The sequence below is a fragment of the Alligator mississippiensis genome, chromosome 1 (assembly GCF_030867095.1).
Source record: "Alligator mississippiensis isolate rAllMis1 chromosome 1, rAllMis1, whole genome shotgun sequence".
NCBI classification, from domain to species: Eukaryota; Metazoa; Chordata; order Crocodylia; family Alligatoridae; genus Alligator; species Alligator mississippiensis.
This window is the reverse complement of record NC_081824.1, coordinates 226,649,443-226,666,327: the sequence shown is the minus strand read 5'-3', so window position 1 is coordinate 226,666,327 and position 16,885 is coordinate 226,649,443. Positions and strand designations below refer to the sequence as shown.

The following is a 16,885-nucleotide window of genomic DNA, read 5'->3' as shown; positions in this document are numbered from 1 at the left end:
TTCTTAACTAAGAAATGGAATTTCCAGAGCATGTCTTACCTTGGAGCATTTTATTACAGATAAAATATAAATGCCAAAGGCTTTTTATATAGCCTTGTTTTGAACCTGAAGGCTTAATAGTTTAAATAAGTGTTTTGTTAAACAGCCTCCTCAAGTCGCATTGTTCAGACAGGGCCAAACGTGAGCTAAAAAGAAGCTTGTATTTGTGAGCCCTGTTGTCATAGCTGCATGCTGTGTTGGTGGCCATTTAGATGCCAAAGTACCCATACATATGCACAGATATGGGTACTGTGGACAAATTTAGATACCCATTTCTGCACAGCCCCTGGACATGCAACAATCAGTGGAGGAAGGGAATAATCAAAGTATCTGCTATTCTTGTTTTAGATGTGGTGGTGAAGGGGTTCCATTAGGATGTGTTGTCCCTGCAGGAAAAGAAATGATCTTTTAAGGGATCACCTGCCTAGGCATATGTGTTGAAGGTCCTGGTGACCTCTCATGCATACACCATGATCCTAGAGGATCAGCTGTTGCCTTCTCCCTATGCAGTTAGCAGTAGTTGGCATGTTTGGTCATGCTGTGCTGGTTTGATATCTGCTGCCCTCTAGTGGTCAGTGTTACAGGCTTCTGATGCAATACAATTTTGTTCATGAATGTGAACTTAAATTCAGGCATTGCTGCTATCCAGAAAATGTAGTTGCAGGTTTCTGTCATGAAGCCCAGTGTTTTTACTGACATAAACGGGGGTAACTATTGACTTCAGAGGAACTGTGTTGGTATGCATCAGCAGAGGATCTGATTCCTAGTACTCATAACTATAGTTTGTCTCAGTTCAACATTGCAGCAGAGGGTATTGATACACATACATTTGGAACCATTTGAAAAGGTCAGCAGCCATTCCATTCTAATTGTTAGCATACATTGGAATGGCCCAAATGTAGCAAAACAACTCCAACTTTAATATTGTTTCAGACTCTCAAGTAGCACAGGCAGGCTTTGTGTGTGGCACTGCTCAGACTGGGAAGGGAAGAGATAGCACAGTGGTAGATAAGGCAGGAAGCAGAAAGCGGAGTAGGAGACTAAGCAGGGAACACCCAAGAAGCAGAAAGTAAAGCAGCAAATCAAGCAGGGAGCACAGGGCAGGAAGCAGAAAAGAGAGCAGCAGATTGGGCAGGGGAAGGGGATTGGAGAGGCACTTGTGGAGGTTGTAGGGCTAATTTGTGGCACACCTGCCAAAAAAGTTAGCTCTCACTGAGTTAGTGTCCAATTATAGCACTGCTTGTCAAACTTTTTTTGTACATTCCCCTTAAGTTCCTTACATTGTTGTGTACCCCTGTGATTCCATGAGATGGAAAGGGATCCTGGCTTTCTCTGTTAAAAAAAAAACCAAAAAAACCCCAAATTCTCTTATAAAAATCCAAAATATTCTGATTAAAAAACCTGAAATCCACATTTTTCATGATTAAAATTAAATGCCACTATATATAGGTATCAATTGAACCCAATATTTTATTGATATATTTACAATTTTAAAGCAAATTGGAATCCTACCAGTGCCTCAATTATTCTAATAAAATAAGTGATCTGAGCCTTTAAGAGGCTGAGAAATGAGCTATATATTCTAGCGTTTGATTTTGGTTTTTTATCATGGAAAAGCCAGAGCTCCCCCTGCCCCCTTTGCTCACCAGGACATGTGTTCAGCTGTGGGCCATCTTCTCTTGCTGTTTTGTGGCTCTGAGCAGCCCTAGTATGCCTCTGCCTATGCCATTGCCCCTTACTCCCAAACCACAGGCCCCTACTCCCCAGCCCTGCTGGTGCCCTGGGGCAGCATGGCCAGAGCAGAGCCAATGCAGGGTGAGGGAAGATGTGGACTGCCTGCTGGGGGCTTGGGACTCCCCACCCTGCTGCCCTCCCCCTGGGAGCCTCCACAGCCCAGCGGGTGAGATCTGGCACAGGGAGGCTCAGTGCTGCTACTGCTGGGAGCTCCACACCAGCCACACTGTCAGAGTGAGGTGCCCCCTTACCTGCCTGGTAGCAGCAGGGGTGGCAGCGCAAAGCTGTGGCCCTCTGCTGCTGACAAGTGGGCAGGGGGTGCCTTGCCTTGGCAGTGCAGCCAGCACGGGGCTTTTGGCAAAGGTGGCACTGAGCCTCCCCACTCCACTCTTCCCTTCTGTGCCAGGTCCTGCCCACTGGGCTACAGAGGACAGCAGGGTGGGGAGCCCTGAGCCCCACAGAGGGCAGACCACATCCTTCCCAGCCCTATGCACAAATCGGCGGGGAGGCATGTGCCCGCCCATGCCTCCCCAACATGTTGCCTCTGGTGCCCAACCCCTCTCCAGGAGTGCATGCAGCAGTGGAGAGCCGGCCGCCCCTGTGGCCACACATTCCTACCCTGGCCACTGCCTTGGCTGGACAGCACCCCTAGCCCCAGTTGCCAATTTGCCCCATTCCCTCCCTCACTGTGGGAACCTCAATCTGTCCCCACCACGTCTCTTTGCATCACCTATGCCTCCTGTTGCCCCATCCATAGACTTACCTGTGGGCAGCTGAGGGAACTTCTCTCCACCACTGCCTGCCTGTATTGCTGGCCATGTGCATGCGGCACCCCCTGCATCCTGCAGCTCCCAGCCACAAGTGGCCTCTTGCAAGCTGGGGTTGCCCAAGTTTTTCTTCTTTAAATGATAAAATCCATGTTTTTCCATGACGAATAGGAAACCTGGATCCCTGGGGTGGATAATAAAAGGTAATTTATGATTTTGTCACTATGCTGTCCAGAAACCTGAAGAAAATAGTAGAGTTGTGCATTTTTCTTTTTTTCATTTCCATTTCTATTTCCCTTTCCCTTCTACTTTCCCATTTTTTCCTCTTTCATATCCTTTAGAACAATGGTTTTCAACTTGTGGTCTGCAGACTGTCTATGGGTTCATAAAAGATGACTATGATCAATCACATGTATGTGAATACCTACACTTACAATTCAAAGGGGTGCATACTTCCATTTGAAATTTTTAGGGGTCCAAAAGTGAAAAAAGGTTGAAAACCACTGCTTTAGAAATCTACTGCATACGCAGTTGGGGAGTATTGTATTTATAGTGTGCAGTTGTCTACATAGCATTGTTCATGCTGCATGCCAGTTGAAACATTTTTGTATTTTGGTACAGAGTACCCTGGAGCCTGTCTGCATTATAGTTAAAGCCATGTCGAGGACCAGTAACTCTGTTGTGAAAATAATGAGACTTTACAATATAGTTCTCAGAGAAATGACTGCAATAGTTCCTGGACTGAGTCAGCCTTTTGGATCTGGTGATGAACATTGCTGTCAGTGGATTCCTCTGTGCAGTCAGAGTTGTCATGGGGAACACGGAAAATAGTCTAAACCATGCGGGATTTAAGAGTTGCCAAATTGATTTAAACCTGAGGTCCATTGAGTCCAGTGAGCAGGTAATAGAAGGAGAAACCTGTGTGCTGCTGATGTTGTCCCTGGCTGAGTTGGCTCTCTGCTGGTGTAGTCAGAAGCAGCTCTGGGGCTTCCCCTGTGCCTGCATTATCTGGGGACAGTGCTGGCTGTTTGCACATTCCTCATTCCAGTGCCTGCTCACACCCAGCAGAGAGCAGAGCAACAGATCAGGCAAGGAAAGGGATCGGAGTGGCTCTCAGGGAGGATGTGGGGCTTGTGGCACACCTGCCTAAAAGATTAGCTCCCACTGCGCTGCAGTATGTTTTGTCAGATTCTGGACTTCTTTGACTTTATTGTGATTAACAATTAACTTGAGAGTTGATGACTCTGCTCAGGCATTTTCAAGGCAGACTGATATGCACAGTGCAAATCCATGCTTCATGCTCTAGAATTTACCTCTTTGTTGCCTTAAGTGGGAGTGAATCTCACTCTGTTTAGAAACCTGATTGTTTCCTAATATCCACATTATGTGCCTTTATTAAAAAGGATTTCACAAGTAAAAAGCCTTTCATTTAAACTTTAAAGCTCCACTTTATTTAGCCTGTATCCATGGATACAATTATAGTAGACTTCAGATTCTTTACAGGGTTAGGTTTTTACCTCCTGAGAAGATGAGGGTTTGTTGAAGTATCCTGGGAGATATATATTATATATATAGATGCAGCAAATAGCTGGCTACATGGGACCACTGATGAGCTCCAGCTGAGTGGAGAAGTGCCCTTTGAAGTAAAAGCTTCAGCAAACAGCTGAGCAGCTAGTCCTTAATTTGGCAACCCACTGTGAATTAAACAGGTTGTGAACTCTCTGGATTCGACCAATCCAGGTTCTACTGTAATAAACTCTAAAGGAGTACAAGGGGCACAACATAGACCCTGTGTTGTCTGATTTAAATGGCTTTCACCTTAAATGGTGCAGGCAAAATAGAGAACCTTGAAACCAGGTTTTGCAGGTGACTGACAGGTACTGCAACTCGCTTGTATCCAGTCTGAGCACATTCAGATGTTTTCATGGGCTATTTAAAGAGGTTCTTGAGGTGGTAGGTCAGGGCAGCGTTTAACTCTTGGCCTTGGGTTTTGAATTGCGTTGTAAAGAAACACCTAACGAGGTCTAAACTCCATAGAGTGTAGATCAATGGAAATATTTCCCTGAGTTATATTTAATACCATTGGAGGCTATTTTCTAAATCAGGGGTGGGCAACTATTTGGGCTGGAGGGCCTCTTAATGAGTTTTGGTGAGCTGCTGAGGGTTAGGGGTGGGAGAGATGCTTATTGATCTTATCAGGCTCACCAGCTGGTCCCAAGAGCTTGAGGAGGGAGGGTTGCACCCTGTGCTGTTCTGTTCTGCGGCAGCTGGGGCTGGGAGACTCCAGCCCTCCTCCCCACCCCCCACATCCTTTTCCCCCTCCCAGCTTCCTGTTGGTACTGCATGGTCCTAGCACCATGGCTGCCAGCAGCTGGGCCTGCATAGGACAGTGCACCATGCAACGCACCAAGTAGCTGTCCTGCCCACCTGCCACCCATGATGAGCCACTGCTGCCACACCACACCAGAAAAGTCAGGGCTGAGTCTTATCCTCCCACCAAAGCAGATATGGATTCATCTCCTAGCTGTGCTGTGGCAGCAGCAGCTCATGACAGTGGGCAGACAGGACAGCTCACCTCAGCATCCTGAGTCATGACCTGTCTTGTGTGGGCCCAGCTGCTGGTGGCCGTGGTGCCAGGACCATACAGCACCAACAGGAAGCCAGCCTGGCCCCAGCTGCAGCAGAATGGAGCACTGTGAGGTGCAGCCCTCCCTCCTTAGGCTCCCAGCAGTGGCTGGTGGGCCAGATAGAATCAGTTGGCAGGCTGGATACAGCCCATGGACTGTATTTTGCCCAGCCCTGTTCTAACTAGTTTCAAACAGTTTCCTACCACATTTGCAACCAAAATGTTGTAGCACTGTACTATATGATAGGTGGATGGTTGAACCGATCAGCTTCTTCAAGATGCAGTTTTCAGTGATCAGGTCAGGAAGACCTTGCCCTTACTGGACAACTGCTCATGTTCTAGTTCAGCTAAGTAGACAGGCTAGGTGGTAGCTATACTAAAAATAAACATTGAGGTCTCTCTTGCACTCTTGAAAACAACAGGAGCAGGATCTGGCCTTTAGATCCTAGAGAAAGTTTTGGCAACAGCATTTTCACCATTTTGGTAGAGGTAAAGGTTTAGCCTTAAGCTACCTGACAATGACCCTTTGTATTTATTTATAATCTCTACTCAGGGCCTGACCCCAGTATTCAGTGAGGGGCAGTCTGTTGACTTCCATGTATGTTGGATCAGGTTCATCAAACCCAATTCTGCAAAGAGCTGAACACCCACAACTCCCATTAACTTCCCTGTGAGTTGCGACAGCTCACTCAGCTCCTCACTGGCCTGAGCACCAGCTGGGTGCTGAATTCAGTGCATCTATTCCCTTATGCTATGTACACACTCTGTTTTCAAGCACTAACTATGGACTTTGTGTCCTCATGGCACTAGAGACCTGAGGCTAAAAATACATGTGCAATGTAAGATTTGATGACTAGTTTTCTCAGAAATGAATGAAACCTGATGATTAACGATTGCTATTATTAGACTTCTGGCACTGGCCTAGGAGTTATTTAATTTTCTCTTCCCTGATTTAATCCTGGTGCATACTAGATGTGTAGCAGATAATCTTTGTAAGCTATAGATTGGCTGGAGCCAGTCCTCAGGACTGATTCTTACCTGTCTGTGCTCCTATGGAAAGATGTAAATAGGAGTCAAGATCTCCCTTGGCTTTTCTGCATGGGATACCTGCTTCTAGGACAGCAGTATGGAAGAGGTAATGGGAAATGGACCATCCTTTCCAGGGCCTCAATTCTTCTTCCTGCAGTCATGGATGAGGACCTGGATGCGTCCTTTGCTCTGCTGTCCCAGCGTAGCAGCCTAGTCACTTGATCTGGTGCAGAAGTAGAAGTGATCTATTTACGTGTTGGGTTTGGCACAGACTTTCTCCCCTGTTAGTCCCAGAGTGAGTGGAAACCAGACAGTGCCTGATGTTTGAATGTTCATGTTGGTATGAATAATAAGTCCAAAGCCCTGTTGATTTTATGTTTTCATTCATTGGTACCCTCTGATGTGAAAAAATGGATGGCCAAGAATTCATGCCCTGCAGAGGGTTCAGGCTGTATATTTTCATATGTATGGTTTGATCATTGTCCTGGTATTTTTAAGATCCCTGTATACATTTAGAAGTGTGTGAATTTTCCCATGGAGTAGAAACTTTAGTTCCCAGCCAGCCCTGACCCCAGCCCAGCTGATGAATTATCACAAAAGTGAAATCCTTCTGCATTCTGCCTCTGAGCTGAGCAGCAAGTCTTGCTTCCTGGGCTGAAAGTGAATTCTGAGTTAAATTGTGCCTTTTTTTAATCTTGTGCTTGCCATACTTCACATTTGCCTGGGGACTGTTTGTGGGCTCACTTAGGTGCTGGGTTGTAGGATTGTTGGGGTATGTACAGCAGGATGGAGGTGTCCATCAGCCCCCTTCACAGAAGTGCCCTTTGTCACTTCACCCTTTTTCTCCAACTCTATGAAAAACATTTCAAAAAATGCACCCAGAAACATGCGTCACAGTAGGCAAATGCTCTAATGATTTCTTGGGTTCACAGTTCCCACTTCTATCACACCTGTGGTATGCCAGTACAGCTCCTCTGGTTCCAGTGGATTTGTGCCAGTGCAGAAGCAGTATAGAGCAGGGGCAGGCAATTATTTTTGCCCACAGGATACATAGGTAGTTCTGGGGAGCTGCCAGAGGCCAGTCAGCACCTCTTCCCACCCTCTCCCCACAACAGCCCAAAGCCCATGCATCACCACCAACAGTGCATAGCCCTGGTTCTGCCCCACCTTTCTGTGTAGCCCAGGTTGTAGCGCTGGCTCCTGGTGCACAGCCCCAAGTCTGGTGGGGACCCATGCACACAGCCCCAACTCTGAGGAGGAGGGGTTGCTTTTCCCCCATGCCAGCAGCAGCTTCTGCCTAGCTGCTGCTGCTGCTGCCACTGCTCAGCTTGGATGGGTAATTCCAGAGCAGGCGTGGGGCGTGCTGGGGTCGGGGATGTGTGCGCAGGTCCCCACCAGTACTGCGGGGCTGGGGCTGGTGGTGGCAGCAGCTGGAAGGAGCCGCCATTGCCTGGGCTGGCTAGAAAGGCAGTCCAGCTGTGGAGCTGCCCCAGCCCTGCTGCATTCCCAGGGAGTTTCAGGACATGCCATGAGATGGACAGTGTCTGGGTCAGGCAGGACCAGAGGACCTGCTGCAAGCTAGATTTGGCCCACAGGCCATATTTTGTCTACCCCTGGTATAGGGGATCAGGCCATTTGTCATGCTCAGATCCCCTTTCTGATGGTGCTTTTTTCAGCTGATGAACTGATGACAGATATTTAAAAGAAGGTTAATTGTCTCCTGTTGACATATGATGATCGTGCAGAGCAATCTAAGTGTAGGTCCTTAGTTCCCTGTAGCAGGACTGAGTCCCAGGGACAGCTGTGATACCCATTGTGGCCTTGCGACTCCTGCATTGCTCTGACCCTCTGAGTACCCTCCCTCTTTTATCCCCTCGCCTACTGTGCCTTGCTGTTAATCTTTTATTGGGACAAAGGGAGGTTGCCCTGGGTCCCAGAGCTGTCTGCTATCAGTCCGTGGGTTCTTCCCAAACCTCGCTGACCTCCATTCTGCCCTCAAATGCTAGGTGGCCCCTCTTGGCCTGTCTGTGCTGCAGGGCACTAACTGTCTTGGAGGCTAATTTCTTGGCCTCTGACCTCCCTTACAGCCACATCTATGCCTTGCAGATGTTATTGTTCATCAACTAAACAGGGCACTTTGCCCCAAACCAATGTCGGGCTACTTCAGGCCTCTATTGCCTTGTTGGGGCTTCCACCCTTCAATTCTAGCTGGCCAGGGGCGGGCAATTATTTCGGACGGAGTGCTGCTTACTGAGTTTTGGCAAGCCATCGAGGGCTGGGGCTGCATGACAGGCAGCCAGGGGCAGAAAAATATACGTTTTCTAAATTTTTTTAGGGACCTCGCAGGCCAGATAGAATGGCTTGGCAGGCCGCATCTTGCCCACTGCTGGACCTGGCTTCTGGGTGCCAGCCTACGTCTCACTCTTGGGCTTTGATTTCATCCTCTTGGCCCCTGGCCCTGGTTCTCACCCCTCCCGCCCTAAGCTTTTGCCCTTCTTGGGCCTCAGGTCCTTGGCAGGCTGTGATTCCAGCTCTCTTGGGCTTTGGACCCTTAGCCCTGGTTCTCGCCCCTTTAGGACTATAGCTTTAGCCCTCCTGGCATCAGGCCTCTTCCTGTGTCTAGACTTTGGCCGTCTTAGCCGTCGTTCCCCCCCCGCCATTGTGAACCCTGCCCCCGGCAGGGCTCCAAACAGTCATGCGCTCCTCAGGCACCACTGGGACCTCCTCTACCCTGATGGTCCCAATCCAGACCACTGGTATAAACCACAAACCAAAATATAAGCCCCCTGGCTGTAACAACCTCTAAGTCCGCCAGCTGTATAACAAACTCTCCTCATCCTGTGTCCCATGTTCCTGGAAGCCCTCAGCTCGTTGCTTGTAGTTCCGAGATGTAGTAGGATCCCAGCCAATCACTCAGCTACAGCTGCCTTGCTGCAGAACTGGACTGGCTCTGGCCTTGGGCTTATATGCATACTCAACCCTGCTCCTTCCAGTCAGGTGGCTCCCCAGCCATCTACAAACATTTCCAATTAGGCTTGCTGGCTGGCCTCCAGGTCAGCCTACAGCCGCAGGTCTAGCAGCTGTAGCAGTGTCCCTGTCACCCAAACAGGCTCTGCTCTATTATACTATTGCAGAATAAGTAGCTCTGCAATGGGCGTTCATGGCCTATAAATCCCTGTTGGCCTATTCTCCTGCAGCCCAAAACAAGCAGACTTTTCCACCTGGAGATCTCCCTGTAGCTGTTTCTCCCTTAAAGTAATGGAGAGTCCTTGGCTCCCTGTTACTCTCCCATTGAGGAGAGCACTTTTTGGGGGAGGCTTCTAGAGGTACTTTATCAAGTCCTTATTGGCCAGAGAAAAAATAGTGAAAATAGGGGTTATACATACTCTCATAACTGTCTTAATACAAGGGTATTAGTGCCACAATCACCTTTGTGGCTAAGAGACCCTCATACAGATTCTGGAATTCATGAATGGCAAGTTGTGCACCTCCAATACAAAACCGCAGTTTGCTGGCAGCTGAAAATATGGAGTGGCGTGGATGAAATGGAATTTATGAAAATAAATTGTGCTGGTTGTATTACACCTTCTAATACAGAATTTGGTAAAACCCACATTTTACATTTTGGATAGGAGACATGCACTTTCCAGCATGTTTGTACCACAGATTCCAGGGCCCTTTTTGCAGAATTTTTGGCTTGCTTATTGTAAGGGCACGTGGTCGGTGTCCATTGCTAAAGGATCTTCAGCAAAAGTCTTTGACTTTGGTACTGTATGACTTCATGCTGCGGAGTGATTATCTTTACTAGTGCCAATTCTGGGGGGCTAATTTTGCTTAGCAGGCTACCCACAGTTCTCCTTCTGAGGGCTCATTTAGACATGTTTCAAGCTCATTATTTGCAGATGTCTACCCTAACTCCCAATAGGTGCAAGTCAGTGTTATGCCACTGACTGGCAGGTTCATGTACCAGTAAACTTCAGTGGAGCTTATTTATGCCAAATGGAATTTGGACACAGTAGAGCATGAGGCAACTTGATCTTCTTTCGGATTACCATGGTGAAACTGGAAATGCTGGGCAGAATCAATGATTTGAGTTAAATTGGCTCAGGTAACACACTATCGTAGGCCCAGATGTAAGCCATTGGGACTGCCTTTGCATTGACTTTGCTGGGCATTGGATCAGGTTCTGGGTTGCCACTAAGGCTGGGGTGGGCAAAATGGCAGATCCAGCTGGCAGCTGGACTCCATTTCCCAGCAGTCTCTGCCATGTGGCTGGGCTGGCTTCCATGGAGACCCCAACAGCAGCCACGCTGTGACAGCATGGGGTTGGGGTTTCTGTGGAGACCGGTCCGAGCAGCGCTGGTAGGGTGCGCAGCAGGGTGAAGAGCTGCTTCGGGGCTGGGCTGGGATTTTGCAGCAGTGACAACATGGTCCAGAGCCAGGGCAGAACCACGATCTACAGCCTGCACGCTCCAGGCAGGGGAACGCAGGCAGTGGATCGTGGCTCTGCCCCACTCCGGACCATGCCGTCATCGCTGCAAGGAGTCGGGGCAGAGCCGCAATCTGCGGCGTGCACGCCCCTGCCTGGAGCATGCAAGCTGCAGGTCGCAGCTCTGCCTTGGCTCCAGACCACACTGCAAGATACCAACCCAGCCGTGGAGCAGCTCCCTGCCCTGCCAACGCTGTTGGGGCCGGTTTTCATGGAAATCGGCTCCGGTCATGTGGGCAGGGGCTGCTGGTAAATAGAGCCCACTGCCAGCCAGATCCAGCCTACAGGCTGGACTTTGCCCACTCCTGCACTAAGGTCTCTAGAAGCTCATAAATTTGGAGGCCTCCTATTAAATAGTAGCACTGTTTGCTAATGAGGTACCTGAAGGGGAGGGGCGGAGGTGGGGAAGAGAGAGACCTGCTGGTGTGCCAGCTTCTGCAGACAGAAACCGAAGTCAGCGTTGTAGTTCTGCAATCTTCCCTCCCCCTCTCCCTCCCACCACACACCTTTAGCCTGCTGTCCTTTTTCTCCTGTGGACTTCATTTGCTTTGAAAGTTCCTAAACTTGTCAGCAGCCTCAACCTATATTGGACAATTTTGTTCACGCCTCATCATTCTCCAGATACTTCTACCTTCCTGGTAAGGATTTTGGGTAATGCGGTCCATTCTACTAAGAATATGGAGAGTTTCCACTAGAGGGCTCTCAGAACAGCATGGAAATATTTTCAGTTTGCCAAAAACACATAAATATAAATTGCATGCTGTATCTCTGAGAAAATTCCTAAATTTGCCAGCTGTTGTTTATGATTTGTTTCAGGAAGCACCACAGTTTTATTGACTTTGCTTTTAATGACTTGCTGTAGTGCCTGAAGCATTTTGAATAGGGCATGTTTTCTGACTTATGTGGATTTGGGGGTCAGTATAATTCTAGGCCTGGGGTTTCCGTGTTTGTCAGATCCCCAAAAAGAGTCTGTTACAGATTTTTGTGGTTATACATGTCTAGGCATTGGCTAAGAAGTCCATAATGGTAGAATTAACATATGAATGGAATGACTTCATGCTAGAAAGTCTTGACAGCTGTGAAAAACATGTGATCTATGGGGAAAATCACTGGGATCCTGATTAACAGGGAGTGAAGGGATTTGTGAGGAATAGCAAGAAATAAACTAGATTGATAAAGCATCACTATATGCAACCACTCTTAGTTTTATTACAAAAGAAGGTAAACCCTATATAAATACTCCTATAAACTTCTAGGACACTGCAGTCAAGTCTTACAACATCTGGTGTATCTTTTTTTTTCCTGAGGTCTTTGGTCCTGGAGACGTGATTTTTCTATGAATATTGGCTTTAATGAAAAAATAATCTTCCTGCCTTGCAGCATAATAAAACATTCCAGATTTATTATATATATTTTAAGAAGTCATGAGGCAAAGATTTTTGTGGGTGATTTAGCTTTTATTGGACCAACCGCATGGTTGGGAGACTTAGATCAGCTTTCAAATGCGGTGCGGTTGGTCCAGTAAAAGCTATTGCCCATGAAAATTCTTGCCCCTTGAACCATCACAGCTACAATGTCATGCCAACACTACTTAAAAATATCATGATTTTTTGAGAATTTGAGGCTGGAAATATAAAGGACAGCTTCATGACAGTGCTGGCAATCAGTGTGTCTTAGACATGGATATACTGTTAGTTCTTCCACCTTGTCATGTACATACATGAAGCTGCATCTTCCCCTTGATGGCTTCTGCATCTTTTCATCTTATTTTGCATCACAGTAATAGTGCGACAGACACTTCCAGCCATTTCCCTCTTATCTTTATTTGAACTGTCACTCTAATCCTGGGCATTTTAACTCTCATTAAAGCGTGTCTGCGTTTGTCCAAAACAGGACACTTGCTGCAACCTAATGTAATTTAGACATCAGTAATTCTGTTATGGCAATTTCTTTTGAGGTGGCTACAAGGCGATTTTGTACATGTTTATGCCAACATTATTTTATCTTCCTAGATCAGTTAGTGAGCACTGGCTGCTTTAGGGAAGGAGGAATACATGCTGTAAATAAATTATACAGAACATGACTACTCAATTCTTTATGAGCTGGTCTTCTGCCTCCAGAATGCAGAGGCAGACTGCTTGGAGGTGGAAAATAAAGGTCAGGAATGGTAAACTGTTTTAAAGCGTATGTTTACAGACAAGTGATTCATGAAGTTATGGTATAAATAAAGCCCGTGGCCTAGCACTTTTATGTATATCTAACACTGTTGCTACTTAGGGTGAAGAGGAATTTGAAGGCAAGAACAGAAATGCCTAGAGAATTCCCTCTCCTCTCCAAGGCACTGCCTTCCTCCTGCACAGTGTGCCTGTGACAGTATTCCTGTTCAATCTGCACCACACCTAGCATCATGGGGCACACGTGCCCGACGCCTACTCCTATGCAATTGATGGGGTCTGCTGGAGTGTTCTAATTAAAATCCTGAGCTGCTCTAATTAAAATGTCCCCTACCCCAGAAAATGTGTAGAGACGGCCATGGGGTTCTTGTTTGGGACTGAGGATCCCTGGCAGTACACAGAGTTAATATGTTGGGGAGTGCTCTGTTTCATAAATGGGATTATTTTTATTTCATGTTTTTGTTCTTCTTCCTGGTGCTCCACATTTCCATCCTCTGAAGTTAGGGAAGCGGAGCAGATCGGTGAAGTTGTTATGGAAGTGCATCCTACATCCCAAGAGCTCCATGCCACTATGATTCTTAAGTAAACTTGCAAACTTTTTCCAATGCATCATTGCCTGGGGTGAGCTGCTGCTGCCAGGATGAGCAGAGAATCAATCCAAGTCAGTGGGAGTCTCAGACAGTGAGTGCCTACCCCACCCTCCCGCACTCTGAGATCTCCTTGCAGCACAAGGATTCTTGTCTGAAAGGTATTTGTCGGTCAAGCATTTCAATGAGATTGTAAGGTCTTTAGGGCAGGGGTGGCAAGCCTGTGGCAGGAGTGCTACACATGGAATGGGTAGCCTCTGTGTGTGGCACATGGCAGATTGGAGAGGAGGCAGGGCAGGGAGCATAAAGCAGAGCAGATCAGATGGGGAGCATAGGGCAGGGAGCAATCAGAAGAGCAGCAGCTTGGCTAAGGGAAAGGGATCAGAACAGCACTTGGGCAGGGTGCGGGGTTAATTTGTGGCACACCTGCTAAAAAGGTTGCCCCCCACTACTTCAAATCAGTCCTTCTGTTACCCATCACGTCTGTGAGTGATCAGTAACTTAAGGCAGTGATTTGGCTTAGTAGATGTAATTGATTCCAGGCTGCTTTGAGTGTGCAACCCAACAGGCTTTATTTCAAAGGAAATCCAGGCTGGTACTAGTGTTTTGTACCATTTTGAAGCTCTTTCTGGTACCAGGATCTATAACTGTGCCTTCAGGTCCCACATGGTCTGCTGTATCTGTTAACATAAAGTGCAGTGCTCTGGCTGCTTGCAGGTGGAAATCAGTGGGTTATTTTTTCCTCTGTTGAATTATTTGGTGCATAATAACACAGAAAGTTTGAAGGCCCCTACTCCGATGGCTGAGGATCGAATTAATGGTCCTAGAATAGATGCTTCCACTAGGGGTGGATTGTATGAGACAAATACTTTGGAAGCGATTTTCCCTTCTTAGCATCACCGCTTTAGTCTTGCCTGGGCCAGGTTTAGCCAGCAGGTCCTCATTCAGGTACCCATTTTGAGTCGGCACCAAGAAAGCCATTTACTTCATGTGATTAGAATCTAAAGGGCAGAATACTGTTGCGGGAGACTGTTCTTAGAAATCTGATTGCTTGCCCTCCAGCAACACTTCAACCTGCATTAAAGCATTAGAGTATCAATATGAGGGAGATAGGCAGGACAAAAGTACAGAATTCAGGAAGGGAAACAGGAAATTAAAGTATCTGTAAAGCTGAACAGCAATACAACATCCTGCTGGAGAAATTAAACCTCCCCCCCTTATATAATAAAATTAATCAAAACTAATCAGACAGTAGTGAAAAAGCTGAGGAATGCAAGGAACAGTTGCCAGCTGTATTCAGGAGCCTTCTGTCTATCTTTTTCAGGATTTCAGGTAGTTTTTGGAGGAGGTACTGTCAAAGACGGTGACGGAGAATGTTTTCCTATATAAGCTGAATGAGCCTAGAAGTTCCTTCCCTAGTCATTGCCATGTGCTTGATATAAGGTGACTTGATATTCATGGTGTAGCTGCAATATTTTTTTTTCTTTTCAACAAATAAATCTTGCTTTTTGGCTTGCTTTCCTCACTTTTGTTTCAGGTCATCAAGTCTTTAACACTGAGAAGCTCCTGTTTAATAAACATTCTTTGCACTTACACAGCATCTCCCATGCAGGCCTCTAAAAAGTGCTGCACAAATGGAAGACTTTATCTTCTTCTCTGCGGGCAGCTCAGAGCGAGGGCACAGGACAATGAGATTCTTTCATGTTCATCTGCTTGGTAGTTGGAGGCACTGGTGATTTTTGGCTCCCAAAACCAAGTTTAGCCCATGCCTATTTAGTGTTGCTGTTGGGAGCCCTCTAGTATGGGGGAGGTTTCTGAATCTGTTTTGGCAGTCGGGCTCCATTGCTTGATCTTTCAGCTCAGGTTGTAGAAACTCATGCCTTTAGTTGAGATGATTCCTGCAGGTCATGGCCCATACAGGGGGATCTCATTACTTTTAGATGAACAGAAGCTCTGCTCTCAGCTTTCCTGTTGATGCTTGGGCTTTTACCCTGGCCTCTGGGACAGCAGACACCCACTTCAAGAGCTTTATGGATGGTAGGAAGGAGTCGGAGTGAATTCAAGTTGACAAGCACAGGGTTTTTCTTTCTCCCACCCTTTCCCTGAGGTTGGGAGGGGAATGATGCTGCAGGGAGACTAGCTTGTCCACTTCTTCCATATTCTTACCCTACCAAGCACAGCGCGGACAGGCTTTCCATCCCATCTTTATGAAGAAAAAGATGGCACCTCAGCCCATTAATAAAACAGCAGAGCCTCTTGTGTCTGTGGTGCCTTTATATAAAACACCACTGCTGTACAGAGGGGTCATTGTCCACTCAGGGCAGCTCTTACCTGGGTAGATATGGGGGTAGATATTCTTTTCCTGGAGACCTGGTCGTCTACAACTCTTCTAGCATATTAAGACCCCAGCTCTTCTTCTCTAGCCCCATCACCCCTCATTGTGGTGGAATGTTATTTCAAGAAAGTCAGCCAATGTCACCTCTCTTTGCTTTTTGTCAAGCTGGTCCTTAGTGCCCCCATAGAAGTGCAGCGGAATTTTCCTCCCTCATTTGCTGGTAGTACCCCATGCACTGTGAACAAGGAGAGGCTGGCACAGAAGGTTTTAAATGCAAGTCTAAGTAAGAAACGCACTAAGTGTTTTTGAAGCTAAAACCACTTTATTACAAGGAGCCTTTGAATAAGTGCCTGAAGGCTTAATAAAGCCCTGGAAGGAAATAAGGCTGAGTCACAGTGCAAGTTACAGATAGAATTGACATTCTTTTTTTCGTACTGGAACTGAAGCATTTCCGTATCGGACAGGTACAAAGTTGGCTGTGCTGCATTTGGCAATTTGGAAGAGAGGGTTCTTTGTTAAGCTCAGCTGAGAAGAAGAAGCTTCCTTTCATCTCAGACCTCAAGTGCTTGCTCTTACCCAGTGGAGAAGGCCCTGTGAAACCCATAGTCTGGAAGTAGATATTTTTAGTTCTCTTCTGAGAAAAGCTTAGCTTATTTCCTCCTGTTCTTGTCTGGGCTCAGTGTGTCTCTAGAGAAAGCTACATCTTTGTTCACATGCCTTTGTAACTCTTTTTCTCGTGTTCTAAAATTTCTCTGAGACTTTAACAGTCATCTAGCAGATTTAGAAACATTTCCCATTAATTCCAAATGAAGATGTGTGCATAAATCTTTGGATACCTTTGAAAATGTCAGCTCTCTAAATCTTCCCAAATTATTATTGTAGAAGTGGACATGTCCTCTGCCAAAGTTACAGCTCACCCTATATTATTATGGGTTCTGGATGAAGGTGTTTGCTTGTTCTGAAGAAAATGCACTGGAACAATTTTTTTCCCTTCCCTGTCATGCTGGTTAGTAGAATTACTCTGGATTTCCCAGACTATAAATGAGAGCTGCATTTGACCTGTGAAGCAAAGTCATTTGCTGAAAAGCATTCTGTAAGTGTGGGG

At 46.7% G+C, this 16,885-nt stretch overlaps 1 protein-coding gene across 5 annotated transcripts in view; it reads left to right on the top strand.

Annotated features, from left to right (window-relative positions):
* Positions 1-16,885, top strand: part of SHLD1 (shieldin complex subunit 1) — a 90,209-nt gene that overhangs the window by 24,730 nt on the left and 48,594 nt on the right. The gene's annotated exons all lie outside the window — the stretch shown is intronic.